Consider the following 14,717-nt stretch of genomic DNA (forward strand, 5'->3'; position numbering starts at 1 on the left):
GGTTTTTTCTAAAGAATTAAAACGATACTATTTTTTCCCTATAAAACCCTTCATAAAAGTTCCTGGATGATCTTTTATGGACTAGAGGCAAATATCGAAAAAATACATCCAAGCTCTCACAAAAGAGAGCCAGAATTATGAATCTACTTTTAGAGATGGTATCAAAAATATACTAAAACATGCAGTCCTGTGGTCTGTCTGAGGGCCAGAGGGAAGCCCCGGTTGACCATAAAAGGGCTGTCTGCATGTTCTCAGCAGACCGCACACAGGATCATATTCACAATGCGGCCCATGGCTTTGTGCTCACAGGCACTCTGTAGGGCTGGCATAGGAAAGTCCCAGGACTCAAAGCAAACAGCGTTCAAAACCTCTTATGAGTTCCCTCCCAACATCAAATGTATTTTGTTTTTCTAGCTTAGCTTCCTTACACACACACACACACACACACACACACACACACACACACACACACAGAGAGAGAGAGAGAGAGAGAGAGAGAGAGAGAGAGAGAGAGAGAGACTCACTATAATTTAACAAGTGAAAACTTTAGAAATACTCAAAAGAAGGCTTTATGTTTCCACATATGGGCAGAAAACACAGCCATAGGGAAAATGAGGGATAAAGAAGAATGTATTTGTGGTCAGTAACAATGGGGCTGTGCAGTTAAACTACTTGGCAACTTAGAAAGCTGCTTTGAAAGTTCTTAGGAGCGGGTAGTGTATAAATCATTGAAATGAGCCACAAGTCAAAAGCAAAAGGTAAACAACAATTAAAGACGTGACACCTGGAGGCACACAGTCCTGAGCACTGAGCAGACACACACACGTACAGATGCTGTCCGGGAGTGGTGCGACAATAGGGTTTTCAAGAGAATGGGTGTCACAATAAGCAAGTGCTTCTCTTTAAGACTCTGATAGGATTCTGGGGTTTCTGTTCAGTAATGGATGTTACCTAGGACCCAGATGATGATTCTCAGCCGGTTGGTATCTGATTTTGACATGAAACGAGAGCCAGGCTCTTTCTTATGGTCACCTCTTGCTCAGAAAATTCTCTCTAAAACACAGTTCTTTATGTGGCCATTCAGAACAAATGCAGAGCTCATAAAAACAAAAGTTGGCAAGTGTTCATTTTCTCATTCCATCATGTGCATCCTGGAAACAGGAAAGGTTTCTGAACACACAGCAAGAAAAATAAAATGAATTGAAGACCAAATGTGTGATAGATCTGAGGGCTTTCTGATAGCGCACACTCGGGTTGCCTCACGTGACTTCACCTCATCTTTGGGTTCAAACATACAGTCTACCCACCTTGTACTAGGGATTCAGTCACAGCAGCCAACAATAACGAAAGCTGTCAGAAAGAACTCAGCTGAGACTGTGGTATGTTAAAAGTTGAGGTGAAGTTATAGCCCTTTTAGAATTTGTTTATCAGGTTTTCTGACCAAAGTCAAAAAACCAAATTAAAAAAAAAAAAAGTTGAGGTGTTTTATATATACCATCCACAGTATTTTAAGAACATTCTGTAACATGTCTACATATAAGATCTGAAACCATAAACTAAGCAAGTCTCCACAGCACCTAACCAAACTAGGGCTCAATTTTACTCAGTTAAAGTTCTGTTAAGAGGCAATGTGAGTTAAGAATGAAGGGTTATGACTGAAAAGCACACGTTGGCTACTCTAAGACTTCGGACACCTACCTCAGCTGCCTAATCTTGGCTAAGTGGGTCCTTCTCAGACTGGGACCAATACTCGTAATTCTTCTAATGGGATTTTAGTGAGGATGAAAGGGATCAAGAAGTTCAAAATAAATAAGTGTATAAGTAGTATATCTAAACATTTGATCGATGGTGCCTTTCTGTATTATTAAATGTAAGCTGTCCTGGCATAACGGTTTCTATTTAAAAGCAATGCAGAGTTAACCTGACTAGGCAATTGCGACAGTCCTCCAGGTCATCCTTTGTTTCCTTCCTCTTTGCTGATTTACTCACATGATCATCATGACTAAAAGAACGGTCCTCTCTAATCTGTATCCCTTACCTAAGGCCGTTGTCCTGATCAATTCAGGTGTGTAAGGTTGCCACGGCAGGGATATTGACAAATGCCCTGACAAATTATGAGACAGAAACAGTTTCCAAACACAAATCTGCTAAAAGCTGTACGAGGAAGAACTCCAGTCCACCGCCCACAATCCATGCAGCTCCTCCTTCCGGTCAGTCCACAGATCTCAAGAGCTGCAATGTCAAAACATGTTCAGACTCTGACCTCTGGTCTGTCTCATTCCTGTCTTGGTCACTACTGTGACATTTACATCCTTGTGTCACTATAGAGTATTCTCAAGCTGTAGAAAGAGGAATCTCTATACAACATTCGACATTCACAACATTACCTCATTCTGGAACACTCTCCACTCTCTGGTTCTTCAGTCACATCCCGCCAGGAGCTTTCTTCCTAGTCTTCGTGTTCTATTTGTCTCTGTCTAAAAAGACCTCCTTTTCTCTCCACAACCAATGCTCAGAATTCCTCATATCAGGAAAGTCTTCTGTGACCCTTAACACACTTAACGATGACCTTTGTCTTCACACTTCCTAATCCCCAATACTGATTTTCGCCACAGAAAGAATCCATTCATGTATATGATTGGTCATTTCTCTCCTCACTAGGAAGTGAACTTCAAGCCAGGCTTCGTGTATCCTGCTGACTGTTGTGTCATGTGTGAATAGTAACCTATTTCCTAAGTAATAAACATTTAAAGAATATTTCTTGAAAAAAATTAATGAATAAGAGATTGTAGGGATGGCCTAAATGTTTGCAGAAATGTCTAGATTTGTTGATAAATTCACATCAGAAAAGTGTGAGACACCAGTAGTCTTTCCCAGAGATGGCGTTAAATAAATAAATAAACGGAAAACCCTCAATTTCTTAGGTATTAAACAAACTTTTCTTCTTCCAAAGGAAGGACAAAATTAATACGCATGAGTTTATCAATCAAACAGATGCCCTCTTTCCTAAACACAACCATTTAGCTCAAGAAGGAAATGCAATTGGTTTGTACAAGTGGAATCACAATGGCAACTAACATACGCTGGGGTAGTGGCTAAGCACATGTGATCTTGTCAAAAAGCACCTTGGAAATTTGAGTGCTCACACAGACTCCACAGTCTGGGTTTATATCTCCACTGCCAGCAGCCACTGCTGCACCAATCCCTCTTCATGGGGCCACTCATCCATGAACCCCTCTGGTGCCCCAATCACAAGGCTCATGATATCAAGTTTTCAGCTTTTCTTTCAGTGCCATTCAGACCCTACATTTATGAGCTGAAAAAAGTCACAAGGCAAAAATTCATAATCTAACCTCTATTAGGGTTAACAATATTTGTCATCTCAACAACTACACACTTATGTGAAACCTGAATACCATAAATACATATATTATATATATGCATTTATATATATGTATATGTGCGTTTATATATGTATTTGTATATGTATACATACATTTGTACATGTTTATATGTATTTGTATATGTATGTATAAAATATATTTATAATGTAATATATGCAATACATGTAATGTGTGTGTGTGTGTATCCTCATGGGTTTGAAAAGTTTTTCATCACTGTAATAAATAATCCAAAGAAATAGATTAAAAAGAAGCAAGAATTTTTGCTCACAGTTTCAGAAATTTCAGCCCATGGCTGAGAATCTTAGTGAACTGTAGCCACGTGTCTGGGCAAAATGTTACGGCAGTGGGCAGTTTGTAGTGAACTTTCTTCATCTCATAGAAAACATAAGCAAGAACAAGGAAGAAACTGGGAACCAGGCACCACCTCAAAGCTCTGCCCATGACCTGTATCGAGGCTCTACCTCCTTAAGTTTCCAGAACCTCCCAAAAACGCTGTGACCAGCTGGGAACCAACCACTTAGTCTCTACCTTTAGGAGGGAAATGTCATCCATCCGGGAGAGAGTCAGATACTGTTTTGAAAGTCGACAGAATACACAAAGGAGGAGTGGGACCAACAAAATGGCTTACTCGTACTTGGCACAGAAGGTGTGGAGGAGAACACGTTCAATGTTTGTAATATGGAACACGCTATCGTACTATGGAAAAACAACAGCTCTGGCCCCACAGTTCCCAGTGGACGAGCCACCAGAAGCGCCAAAGCCTGTAACTCCAGATGTGCCAACACTGCGGTCTGACCCTCTGCTTCCCTCTGGCTAACTGGCAGTCACAACGAAACTGTAAGCAAATATGCCAGGTAAGAAGAAGGTTCTTAGCTCTGAGATATAAGAAAGCCTGATTTTCTCATTTTCTGCACGTGACATCAGAATTTATTTGCTTACAAAGGCCTCCTTTTCCTGAAGGAGCTCAAATCTTCCAAGGTCTTTTAAAGAAGAGCCTGCATTTCCTCACCACATGGAATAATTTCATTTTTTAATTAAAAATGTATTTTTTCAAGAAGAAAAAGGTTTTTATATTGATTTATATATGGGGGGGGGTCTTTTGATTTTCTGTTTATTTTGTGGCCTATATAAGCTGAAAGGCATATCATGAGAAAGAAGTCAGAGGAAAGTCAGTTTGTTTTCCAGACCCTCTGCCAGACACCTACATGAGTAAGACACTGACCTCATCGCTTCCAGAATGACCTCACTGCTACAAGGCAGGAGGGCTAGACAGGACACTGTGGCATCTAAGTCACCCTCATCGTGTGTCTCTATATTTTAAAAGATTTTCTTAATCTGAAAATTCCCAGTAAATAAGCAGTAAGAATGTATCTTTCAGTTTGAAAGCACTGGAGACTTTTAGACATCACCTAAGCAAAAATGGAAAGGGACCCCTCCAATTATATACAGCTTGAGACATTGAGGTGGGGACAGCCCACGATCTATTCCTGTGGTTGGAGGCCAGGAGAACAGTCTCTATGCACTCGCCGATAAGTAGATATTAGCCTCAAAGTTTGGAATACCTAAGATAAAATTCACAGCACATGAAGCTCAAGAAGAAGGGAGACCAAAGTGTGGATACTTCAGTCTTTCTTAGAAAGGGGAAAAAATACTCACAGGGAGAAATACAGAGACAAAGTGTGGAGCAGAGATTGGAAAGGCCATCCAGACACTGCCCCACCTGGGGATTCATCCCATACACTACCAAATTCAGACAATATTGCAGATATGAGAAGTGCTTGCTTTTAGGAGCCTGATATAGTTGTCTTCTGAGAGGCTCTGCCAGAGCCTGACAAATACAGAGGTGGATGCTTGTAGCCAACCGTTGGACTGAGAACTGGGTCCCCAATAGAGGACTTAGAGAAAGGACTGAAGGAGCTGAAGGGGTTTGCCACCCCATAGGAAGAACAACAGTATCAACCAACCAGAGCTCCCAGAGACTAAACTACCAAACAAATAGTACACATGGAGCGACCCATGGCTCCACCTGCATATGTATCAGAGGACGGGCCTTGTTGGGCATCAATGGGAGGAAAGGCCCTTGGTCCTGTGAAAGCTTGATACCCCAGTGTAGGGGAGTGCCAGGGCAGGTAGGCTTGAGTGGATGGGTAGATGGAGGAGTATCCTCATAGAAGCAGGGGGAGAGGGAATGGGATAAGGGGTTTCCAGAGGGGAAACCAGGAAAGGGTATAACATACGAAATGTAAATAAATAAAATGTTCAATTTTTTTTAAAAAAGGAAAAAAAAAACAGTTTCAGACAGTCAGCCGAGTTACCATTGCCACTGCAATGTGTGAAGGGGGCCAGAGTTTTCCTAGTCAGTAGGATCTAAAGAGGATGGAAGACCAAAGGGCAGAGGGCAGGCTGCGCGTCTGCTTATTTCTCTACAGGAAGACACAGTGATGATCAGTGATGTCCCAAGTGATTACTCTCATTGAGGTAGAACTGCATTTACAGACAAAAACAAAATCACAAACAAGCAAAAACAAAAACAAAAACAAAAACAACAACAACAAAAAAAACACAGCCCTTATAGTGAGATTAGTATCATAAATGCAATTTACAGTGCTCCTTTTAAATGGCAGTATGGTACCCTAGAGCTGAACTTTCACTATTCTTTATACCTGGAGAGCTCTCACTTGGTTTTCCAAAGGGAAGGTCACAAATATGTAAGTATAGATGTCCAGGGCAGAAAGTTTGAGCAGGAATCATTTGGATCAAGTAAAAGCAGCTTGTTTCAGTAAGAGGTAGGTGCCAATATGCCTGGTAGATTTCTCCTATCGAGGAAAGCAAATTAATTTATAGTTCTCTATTCCCTCAATCCATTTATCTGTATTGGCAGGCTGGAGAACTATAAATTAATTTGTCATGCTATAAGCAAGCTGTAAACACAGTGATTTCCCTACAGTTTATATACTCCCATACCCATTTGTCTATAATGGTATGTGACCAGGTGGCATAGTCCCAGTGCTTCCAATAAGTGTCAGGAAAATACAGAAAGAGAGGGGGGAGAAGGAAAGAAAAGAAGAAGAAAGGGAAATGAAAGAAAAGAACAGGAAGGAAAAGAAAGGAAAGTGAAAGAAAAGAAAGGAAGGAGGAAGGAGGGGGGAGGGAGGGAGGGAGAGAGAGAGAGAGAGAGAGAGAGAGAGAGAGAGAGAGAGAGAGAGAGAGAGAGAGAGAGAAGGAAGGAAAGATCCCTTTATGTTGCCAAATGCTGGCAGTTATTTTCTTTCTCCCAAACCCTTAGATCTTAGGAAAACAGTATGTCCTGCTAAGTGCCAAGGACAACACAGATAATTGTTGGTATGCTTCAGCTGTGTGGCTGGGGCATGCACTCTCCTGCTTTGACTGTAGCCACACTAGCCTCTGGGGATAAAAGTCAGTGCCAAGTTTAAAATATTAACACTAAGGGCCCACCTTCAGCAGTTCCAAGGCCTCGTTTCTAACCCCATATCCTGCAATTTAGATGCTGCCTCTTAGAATGAAATAAAATGTGGCTTGTATTTGCTCTTACCCAAGCCTCTGGGTTACAGTTAACAGTTAACACAGAAATGTTTCTAATGTAATATGGAAGAAAAACATTTAGAAAAGAATAAATTAATTTTAGGAAGAAAATGACCAGTATCTTTACCACTTCCTACCCTGGTCCTTACCAATAAAATATATTTACAAAGCTGTAGCACACATCACTTTAGTGAGATACATTTTTACACTCGTGGAAATACTTATGGAGACATGTAAAAATATATTTAAGATGCTAGTAAGAGCAGTGGGGGTTCTCCAGTGGGGAGGACTTCATTTGCACCTTCCTCTGAATCCCAGGAATAATGGCAACTTGTATTATTCACAGCTTTTCTCATGGGGCCAGCCATCCAAACAAGGTTCAGTGATGACATGTGTACCAGTACGAGAAAGATAGAAAGGAACTGTGGTCCAGAGGGTACCAGGTCCAGCATCTCTCTGCTAATTCACCCAGACCTTCAGGGAGTGCTTCAAGAAGACTTCCACCTCCCCTCCCTCCCTACTTCCCTTCCTTCCTTCCTTCCTTCCTTCCTTCCTTCCTTCCTTCCTTCCTTTCTTCCTTCCTTCCCCCTTCTTCCCTTCTCTCCCTCTTCTTCTCTTCCTCCCTTTCTCTCTTCCTCTCTTTTCCTCCCTCCCTCCTTTCTTTTTTCTAAGTTTAAATTAAGAAGAAGAAGAACAGAAGCAGCAGCAACAACAACAGCAGCAGCAACGACAATAACAACAACAACAAAAAGATCAATTTATTCTGTGGTCTCCTAGTAATGACGTAGCCTAGGGAGGTAACTTAATTATTCTTTTAAATAATCAAATCATTCCAAGGTGAACACAGTAGAGACTTAAAGCACGTGGTTTGAATAATGAAGATAAGGCATTCAGGATATCCGGCCTGAGAGTGTGATTGACATGCAGAGTAATGAGAAATGTGATGTTCCTTCTCTAGAGAATTAATATCACTCGGGTTGGTCATTAAGCAGACAACACACACACACACACACACACACACACACTCTTACTCATACAAATGCACACACAATTACACTCACATACACACTCATACTCTCTCAAACTTTCTCTCTCTTACACACACACACACACACACACACACACACACACACACACACAGTTTTCAAGGTGATGTTTCTTCATAACAAACTGGCCTGGCCTCAGGAAATTATTAATGAGGAGCAAAGAGGTAACAGAGCAGCTAAGCCCTCAAGAATGCCTATGCAAAGAGAACTGCCTATTCAGACAGAGTGGCTGAGGGCTGTGTGGGGAAGACAGGCACTTAGAAAGGAATTCCTTCCTAGGCAAGAATTTTTCTATACCATGCAAAGCCAAAATCAAATGAGTCATAACAGTCCACATCTCCTAAGTGTGTGTTAGTGGGATGACCTCTAATTCCTAAGGAAGTCAAGGGCACCATCAATTAAAGAGCCATCCAGTCCCTTTACCCCTTCCCCCAGCACCACGCATGCTGGAGGACCATCTGAGATGACACAGGTTTGCTCCTGCCAGATGCTATTACAAACTGGATGACACAGGATTTGTAACTTTTGGCTTTATTTCCAGCACTGAAAAAAAAAAAGACCCATGCCAGAAATTGGGGCGGCTGTTCTCTTTTGACAAGCCCGGGCATGCCGCAAGGACACCAGCACTGGCTGAACCTTCTCTTCCTAGGCCTGCCTGCCACTAGAAAAGTTTGAACATCTTAACTGATGGTTTCGAAGGATCCAGAACAGAACTTTTAGTCACTCAGCCCGAGCAGAACAACTGTAAAGAAAAAGCCCTCTAGCCCCTGTGAAACTGCAAATATGGGGCGCATTTTCTCAATGTGAAGATGGCAGGAGACCCCCTTGTCCCCAAATCAGGATGAATGTGACCCTTATCACTTTGAAAAGAGAAGGTAACAAGTGATAAGGCTCAAACCCTGGACAATGCTGAGCTACCTATTTAACACGCAAAGAGACCCAGGAGCCAGATTCTCCCAGAATCCCTCCTTCACTCCCTGTTTTGGGAGAGGGCTGACATACCCTGCCCTCTACCCTAAGCTCCCCAGCCTCAGAGGCTTTTCCCTATAGAATCCAGTCATTCCTGTTACCTGCCCACTTTCTTTTACACTTTGGCCTTTGGACTGCTGCATATGGTTCCTTTCCCTTCACCCATCTCCTTACAGGACTCAGGGTCAATGTCTACTCTGGATTGCCTCTGAGTGTGCTCCCATTTTGCTCTGTAATAAACATTCCCCTCCACCACACCTAGAAGCTGCCACGTCCTTTCCTTTGCCTTTCTCTTTTCCATTCGTCTACAGGAGTACTATAAACAGACGGGTTTGCAATATCTCTCAGGTAGTACTGCTGCTTCCCACCTGATTTCACTGGGCAAAGCCTTACTTTATTCCCATTTGTGTTACCTTTTCCCTCTCTGCAATTTATTGTCTTTAGTGATAACGGCCCATGAAGCCCAGTGTCTTAGCTACTTCATTGGGCTTCTACATCCTTCCGGAAGACTAAAAGTCTTTAAAATTTGAAATATTAATAAAATCTCTATGTCTTTTTTTTCCCACCTGTCACTGTCGGCTTAATTTACACACCTCAGCTCGAAAAGCCTGTCTACCGAGCTGTTGTTCCTTCCTATGGCACAATAGGTAGTAACATACTATGAAAAAAAGGGATATTCATGTTGTAAATGTAAAAATTTCTAAAGTGTGAATTGCTAAGCAGTTATATTTATATAATATAAAAAAAACCTCAAATTTTGGCAGTACTTATCAGATGTATCAGAACAAAATTCTAAATTTATAAGAAATCAGGATTGGTAGATTTAAATGCTTATTTTTTAATTGTCTAAATGCCTACCAAGCCCTGAACATGACATTGTGTGTGTGATGGCTTGTATTTAAGCATGGAGAAAAAAAGGAGGACGCAGGATGTTTGTCTCTGGACAGTGAGCACTTACTGGCTGCCTGCAGCGAGGTTCTGGGTACAGGAGACGAAGCAGAGAAAAGGGAAGCAGACCTACACTACTAACAACCAGCCCCGGCCTTCTCAGTGGTGGGCATTCAGGGACTTCATTCATGAAGGTGCCTTCCAAAAAGTATCATGCAGCACCACTTATTACTAATGTAAATCAGATTTCATCCCATGGAGTTAGCCCTGCAATCCACGAGAACCCAGTTAGAGAGTGAGGGATACACGTGTGCTGCTTTTTATAAATGGTTGCCTATGAATATGACACGGATTTTGTTAAATTTTGAAATCTCCATTAGTATGAAAGTTTTAATAGTTAAACTATAAAATTACTAAGTGGGTTTTGAAAGGTTTCTCCTCTAGATTGTCACAAGGCAAAAAAAAAAAAAAAAAAAAAAAAGTGAGCAGGACTTCTGGGTGGCCTCCAGATTCAGACAGATACCACAGACCCAGCCTCGAGGTCAGTTGGCAGGTGGGCTACCGAGTTGTATGCAGGAGGTTCTGCTTGGTTACTAGAAGCCATGAAAAAGCAATACATTAGTCAAATGAAATAAAGTTAGCTCTGGTAGGTGCTCCAGGGCTGGGGAGGTAGAGGCAGGCAGATGCCTAGGATTTTCCAGCAAACCAATCCTTCCTAACTGGTGAGTTAGAGGACTGTGAATCTCATAAAAAGAGTGGATGGTACCTAAGAAACCATGCCAGAGGTCGAGTTCAAAGCCCCAACACACACACACACACACACACACACACACACACACACACACACACACACACACACAGAGAGAGAGAGAGAGAGAGAGAGAGAGAGAGAGAGAGAGATCATACTGTATATCGACAATATCTACTGCACGAATTAAGGAAGCAGTCCTTAGCATTCTTTGCATCTCGATTTCATTGGAGACAATAGGTCCCAACAACCGAACCCTTGCCCTGATGATCCACCCTCCGTCTGCTTAGAAACAGTTGAATCCTGGCTTCCTACAAGATGTGTGCCACAAGACATTGAACTGAGTCCTTCCTAGAGCCAAAGACAAACTCAAACAACAACACAGTCCACATTTAACATCTCTAGGTGCTTCCAAGTGTGAATTTTAGGGACAGGGAAATTCCCCAGTGACTTGCTTGCATGCAAAGGAAAACAATGTTCTTCTCCCAGCAATATCCTGCTCTGGACTTCATTCCCCAAAAATGAGTAAAATACCAACTCAGATCATACCGCCTTCTCTAGAAGGTGACTCATTTTTAACATGCAGGCTTACATAAAGTTAAGTATGACAACATACTTAAAGTTAAGGATCTACAACAGAGGACAAAATAATTCATCAAAAGGGAACATCTGCCCAATTTCATTACTTTTAAAATAAGCCTAACGTTATTCTGTAGCTCTGCCTACATCTCTGATTTGACCGACACCCTCTCTGCACATGCGTGCAGGAGTCACAAAAGACTCCGAAACAGAAACTAGAAGTCTGAATAGCAGGAGAGCAAGGCTGCATTGCAGGTCCCCTGTTCCAGAGATATTCAATGACCCCATCAAGTTTGTTAAGGAACGTCATACCTATCTGTTGGTATTAAACCACTGGGGAAGAGCCTAAGAGTTAACCATTTCCTAGAGCTCAGATTCCTTTTACATTGTCTCAGTGCACTGCACTTTTGGGATTCATGGACAATATTGGCCATAGTTAAGATAAACCTATTAATGTTTTAAGATGTGACATATTGTTTAACCTGATGTCAGTTCCAGAACAAAGACCTAAGTGTCACACAAAATGCGGAAATCAATTTTGGTGGCTAGGTTAGCATGAGAATAGCAGAGGGCAGTTTTTTCCCAAGCCTCAGAGGCTCCTGTATGAAATAGTTAAAAAATTAATTTACAAAAAAAGCTGACACCATTTCTCAACTTTCTAATCACCACAAAAGAAATTCGGTTTTGTTTATTAGTCTCTAATTGGCTTAAATTCTCAGAATAAACTGCACAGAACTTTTGTTTTATATTTTTGACTTTGGTTTTTTGTTTGTTTTGCTTTTCTAACATCAAAATTTTATATAAAACGCTCAGGGATGGAAAATCTATAATCATTTTCCAATTTTTTGGGTGTAAAGAACACTGACTAATTAGTATGAAAACGGTTCTTTGGGTCTTTCATCCATGTTGAAGATAATTATTTGTGAAGCAAACATTAAATTTTGTCTCTTTATGAAAACACTAAAGGAAATCTTCAGAATGAAATGTGTGGAGTACAAACAAAACGCCAAAGCACCATGTCTGAGTTACAGAGCTCAAAACAGAAAGGTGGCTCTTAAATATATTAGGCTCTGTCTGTTGTGCTGAAGGATTTACACAGTCAAGCTCCACTGGCTTACATGGAAGTTACTCTTCATCATTATTTTATTCTTCAAGAGGAACCCCCTTGCCCCCCGGACCAAAGAACACTGCTTGCAAGCAACAACTGTGTGGAGAAGGAGCTCCTCTCAAAGAGCAAGATCAAGCAGACGAACTGTTGAAGTGCTCAGTATGTTGGATCCTTGCCAGAGGGATTTATACTAGAGTCAGCTAAGGCGTTGGTAATATCACAAAGACTCCAAGAAGAATGTGGACCTCTGAAAGGCATCTGTCAGAATTCACAGCTGATGTCACATCACCCCCACAGACGTGACAAACTGTATTCTAAGGAAAATATTTCCAGTACCACTGTATTGGTGCCATGCTTTTCAGTACGGTATTATTCTTGCTTAAATTGTTACATGCATTTGTCTTGTAAAAGCAGAGAGAAGGCACAGACCCTCAATAATACCTCTCATATGCTTTCCTCTTTAGAAATTCACCAGAAGGTAACTTATACAGATATTTGCCATTAAAAAAAGGCAATGAGGGGTTGGGGATTTAGCTCAGTGGTAGAGCGCTTGCCTAGGAAGCACAAGGCCCTGGGTTCGATCCCCAGCTCCGAAAAAAAAGAACCAAAAAAAAAAAAAAAAAAAGGCAGTGAATATGTATTCTTACCAAAAGTATGAGTGCTGTGTTTGCAAGGAGATGAGACACAAGCCAAGAGTCTAAATATGATGTAACACACAAACAGCCGAGAATTACCTATGTGTCTGTGAAGCTGTCCATGTTCGGTGGATAATCAGCACATCTAACTCCTTACTTAGCACAAGCCTGAAGAAGGCCAGAATGCAACTACCTGTACACAACTCCCATGGCAGCACAAAGCCAGTCGACCTCTCCGCTAAATGTCACAGCTTCTAACTGTGGCTGACTTCAGGTCCGAACATAATTCATTAATTACGATTCTCTCTCATACAGAAAGGAAGTTAATGGGAAATAAATGTGTAGTTTTATGGATCCCAAACACTGTGCTGCCTTCCACAAGGCAGAAGCCTGTGCTATCTAGGCACTACACTTACGTAAATAGCAGTGTGTGCTTTTAGTTTGCTTGAGACACCATAAATATTGGCATACTGAACATGTGCTTCCTGCCATGAATTCCGAACTCTCTCTCCAGGGTCTGCTTCTGTTTTGTCTGCATGCCAGAGCTACAGAAGACTTTCCCATAATCTCCTGGGCTCAGAGCTGAGGAAATCAACTTCATTTCCAAGGGGGAAGAAAACATATCCTTCAAGAGGCTTTAAAACAAACAAACAAACATCAAAAGCTTTCACAATAGTTTTGCATTCCAGAGGATAAATTAGAATTGTCAATTTCAAAACCCCAGGACATGAAGAGAAAACCAAAACTAAGAAGAAAACACCTGAGTTGCATCTTACGTTAACTGGAAACTTCAGAAACGGAAGAGAATCCAAAAGTTAATATATTTTTTTTTTGCAAATAGACTTTCGGTAGATCATGCTCTTCTCTGAACAAATCAACTGTAATGAAATACCATCACGAAGTTCATGGTTTAAAAGTGTTCTTTTTTTTTCCTGGAAATAATGCATTTCTGTTTTCTGGTTGAGGAAATGATATTCTAAGGAGTCATCATTATAATCTGCCCACCGGGTTCTTTGTTCATCAATTTTATTCAGTCTAAGCAGAAAGACTGAGGTCATCCTGTGGGTCCCCTTTTAGTTCCTCAAAAATGAAGCCAGACAATAGTTACATCTCTCAGTTGTGAAATCAGGCATATGACACAAAGATCATACATAGATGATGGCTTAGGATCCGAGAAGCCAGCAGCACAGCAGCAGGGCAGGCTGTGCTGTGTCTGTGGTATTTGTATTTTACTCACGACCTACTGTCCGAAACGCTGGGCTATCAACTAGTCAACGTTTTATTGACTGACCCCTAAGAGTTATAGCAGATAAGAGCCATTGATAATTCAAATCCGCAAGTACAAGTGATGACTTTGGGAGCTCAGAAACCAAGAAAGGCAGACTGAAAAATGGGAAAGCCTGGTAGCACAGCCTCAAGAAGAATAGGCCTTAATGCTTGGAGGCTGTGAAGAAATGTGAACAACTCCAGTCCCAGGCACTAACTAAACGGGCCCTATTGTCAGCCACTGGCTGCTGAACTGTGGTGTGTACTCTGTCCAGCTCCAGTCTCTCTGTTGTTGACAATCACCCTGATAGATTGATCCTCTAGCAAATAAAAACCAAACAGATGTGCATTAAGGAAATGCAAGTTTAAAAGGTAGCATCGTATTCACAAAAGATGTGAGGGTATGAATGGCTAGCGGCTGTGTGGTAGTGATTTTCCAGTAAACACACATAGCAAAACATTGAATTGAATATAGTAAGTACACTACACTGATTTTTTTTTAATTTATCACTTACATTTGATAAATTTGAG

General features: G+C 41.3%; 1 protein-coding gene and 1 non-coding gene across 2 annotated transcripts in view; one reads left to right on the top strand and one right to left on the bottom strand.

Annotated features, from left to right (window-relative positions):
- Positions 1 to 14,717, bottom strand: part of Pdgfc (platelet derived growth factor C) — a 180,294-nt gene that overhangs the window by 151,517 nt on the left and 14,060 nt on the right. The window lies entirely within an intron of this gene.
- Positions 1,398 to 1,459, top strand: LOC116897464. Its single transcript, XR_004387492.1, has one exon. It is a non-coding gene; the product is annotated as a U7 small nuclear RNA (small nuclear RNA).

This window comes from Rattus rattus, chromosome 3 (assembly GCF_011064425.1).
Source record: "Rattus rattus isolate New Zealand chromosome 3, Rrattus_CSIRO_v1, whole genome shotgun sequence".
NCBI lineage: Eukaryota > Metazoa > Chordata > Mammalia > Rodentia > Muridae > Rattus > Rattus rattus.